We start from the raw sequence: 3,551 nt of genomic DNA, 5'->3' as shown, positions 1-3,551 counted from the left end.
GGGTCCCCGCAGGCGCTGCCACCGCGCCGCGCCGGGCCCAGGGGGGCCCGCGCAGGCACCGCCACCGTGCCGTGCCGCACAGGGCCCGGGGCTCAGCCTGTTAAATGATTTTCAAGGCAGCTTTATTGGGCTATAATTGTCATATACTAATAACAGTTTTGTTTGTTTTGTTTTTTAATAATTTAATATAGGGCGCATGTGCTCACCAAAGAGAGAAAGAAAGAGGAGAGTGAGAAGACATTCCTTCTCCATTCTCTGCTCAGGATTTTGGGCACACGCATCTCCTACACTGCTAGTCCAGAACTCAAACAGCTCAGGTGTCCATGGGGCATCTTGTTGCCTTAACTACCATGCACCTTGCTAGCCCAACATTGGACTTTTTAAAAACAACTCAGGACCAGCAGATGGCGAAATGGTTATGTTGCTGGGGTTAGTACTACTCCTCCCATGTAGTAGACCATGGTCCCAGATCCAGCGGCTTAAAACTCACACCAGGTGAATGTGTGTGGGTGGCCAAGGTCCTGAGAGGAGAATGGAGGAGAAGGGATTGCAGCGTGGCCATCCCCCCCGGGGGGTGATTTCTCGCTTTCTGTCTCTCTCTCTCTGGTGAGCACACATGCCCTTTAAAAAAAAGCCTTTAAAAATAAATAAATAAAACACAGCAGGGGCCAGTAGGTGGTTAAGGTGCTGGAGTCCCACAGGGCTCAGTGGGATCTGAGGGTTGTGCAACCGCGGCACCCCAGTTTAAAGCACTGAATCGCCATGAGAGGAGCCTTTGTACCAAGGGCTACATTTCTGCAGTGGTGGTGGTAAAAACGCTCACTATGAAATCTACCCTAACAAGTTTATACAGAAGTCCAGACAAGTGTACAGCGCATATTGCCCATGCAGGAACACAGCCGCTCCTCCAGGCTCAGCTGGCCAGCCCTGACTGCCCACTCTGGAGAGTTAAGCTCAGCCCCTGCAGGCCTGACCCTGGAGGACAGGAAGCCCACCCCACCGCTCTGTTCTTGCACCCAGTGCCAGCAGCTGTCAGAGCTGACGGTGATGGGGCATCAGAAGCACCCTGCACTCTCCTGGTGGCCGCATGGGAAGGAGCAGCCCAGGGCACCGGGACCCCAAAAGACTTCATCAGTTTAGTCTCCCTGGGCCAGCTAGTGACATGGTGGTTAAGGTGGCTGCCTCTCACATGGCCGACCATGCAGTTCAAGTCCCAGACCCAGGGACTTGAGAAACACGCCAGGAATGTGTGCAGGTGCCCGAGATCCTGAGAGGAGAATGGAGATGGATTGTGGTGTGGTCGTCACCCCGGGGGGTGATTTCTCACTTTCTCTCTCTCTCCACCCTGGGCAAGAGCACATGCCTTAAAAAATAAATAAAAGAAAAAAAAGAAAGAACAAGGACCAGTAGATGGCATAATGGTTACGTCCCTGGACTCCCATGTAGTTGACCGGAGTTTAAGTCCCAGACCCAGTGGCTTAAAACTCACGCCGAGCGCGTGTGCGTGCGTGCCCGAGATCCCGAGAGGAGAAGGGAAAAGGGACTGTGGACTAGCGATCCCCCAGAGAGTGATTTCTTGGTTCCCGTCTCTCTGTCTCTCCTTATTTCTCCGGTCAGTGCATGTGGCCTACAGGAAAAATCTCTAGAAACAAAGCAAGCACGCAGTCCCCTGAGACCCACAGGGCTGCAGAGATCCAGATAGCACTGGCTCTTGGAAGCGTGGCCGGACACAGCTGGTGCCGTAGGAAAGCCGCTTACACAGCAGCTGCGTCCCCAGCTGGCCGGCGGCCTCTCGGCGTTCATTAGAGGGGGTGGGTGGGGCGGAGGAGACCACAGGCCTCTCTCAGAGGCCCGGGGTGTGGAGGGGAGTTTCTCCTCATGGATTCTGCGGCCACGTGACATTTGGCTCATCGTCCCCAAACAGCCTTCAGCCAGAGTGAGCCTCACATAATACCTCTGACATCTGGGGTCAGATGTCCAGAAATCTCAACTCCCCTCACTTGTCCTCGAAGACAGGGACACTGCTTTTCCTGGGGCACCCCCACCCCCAGCATCCTCTGTGCAGGCAGCAGGGTGGGGTGGGCAGGTCTGTGCTCAGCTTACTTGGAGCCTGGGTCTGGCTGTCTGACCTGCAGCCCAGGGCAAGGCCTGGCGGGGGGGTGGGGGGTGGGGGCATTGCAGGAAGGCCCCACACTGTGTCCCCAAAGTGGGCTGTGACCTGGGCCTGTAAGAAGCGTCAGGAGGGGCCCAGACCTGAGAAGGAGGCTGCGATGAACTTTGCGGGGCCCTTTGTGGGCCAGGGCAGGTCGGCCTAGGTGTGAAACCTCCCCAAGGCCGGGAGAGGGGAGACACAAGCAGGATAGCCAGAGTAGGAGCTGCAGGGTGGGCTCCCCTGGGGTGATTTCTCACTTCCCCCTCTTCCTGTCTCCAGCAAGCACATCCGCCTACAATTTATTTAAAAGAAAATCTTCCCGTCCAGTGGTGACTCAGCAGAAGGTGGCTGTCCCAGTCTGCCTGGCCTTACACTGAGCACTTTGGACTGGGGCTGAAGGGACAGGAATGGCCCTCACCACCCCAGGGCCACAAACCCAAGAGAACCACGTGGGCGGGGCTGCTTCCTCCCGAGCCCCCAGCCTTGGCCTCACAGCGGCCATCTTCTCCTGGTGTCCTCGCGTGGGCTTCCCTCTGCCCGTGTGTGTCCACATTTCCTCTTCTCATGCAGCTTTGGGGCCAGCCCTAACGACCTCATTTAACCTCAGGTACCCCTTTGAAAACTTGTGTCCAAATACATCCCATCTGAGGCACCCGGGTGAGAACTTCCACATACGCTTTTGGGGGGACACAGCCCCTAACGGTGGGCACTGAAGCAGCCCTTCACAAGTGCAGCTCCCCAGAGATGTTTTGGAAATGCCAACCTCGTTCTGGGGCCCCACGGAATGGAGGCAGGGGCGGGGCTCCACGGGGAGGGGCCAGCCACCGGAAGACAGCAAGAGTCCTCGGGCTCAGAGCCGGCTGGCCGGTTGCCCTCCAGTGATGGCCAAGAGCATTGCTCTCTGTACATCTCAGTTCATTTTTAAATTAAGGTGTAATTTTACCTGCAGTGAAAGTCCCCCTTCTAGTGTGGAGTTCTGAGTTTTGACAGAATTACAGAGCATGTAAACTACCAGGATGAGAAGCCGAGCCCAGCCTGCCACGCGGTCACCATGTTCAGCCCGCACGCGATGCAGGGTTGAGAGCTGCACAGTCAGCTGCAGGGTCAGACCCTGGCCGGCCTGAAACGCAGGGTGCGCATGCGCGGAGACCCTGAGGAGCTGGAGGACGGGGAACACACAGGCCAGGTTCTGTGGGCGGGGCTTCTGTCTGCTGGGCACACACGTACACTTTTTCTTTTCTTTTCCTTCCTTCCTTCCTTCCTTCCTTTCTCTCTTTCTTTCTTTCTTTCTTTCTTTCTTTCTTTCTTTCTTTCTTTCTTTTTCTTTCTCTCTTTCTTCTTTCTCTCTTTCTTCTTTCTTTCTTCCTTCCTTTCTTTCTTCTTTCTTTCTTTCTTTCTT

The sequence above is a fragment of the Tupaia chinensis genome, unplaced genomic scaffold (genome assembly GCF_000334495.1).
Source record: "Tupaia chinensis unplaced genomic scaffold, TupChi_1.0 Scaffold000578_2, whole genome shotgun sequence".
Taxonomy (NCBI): Eukaryota; Metazoa; Chordata; class Mammalia; order Scandentia; family Tupaiidae; genus Tupaia; species Tupaia belangeri.
Note: the sequence above shows the minus strand (reverse complement) of the source record.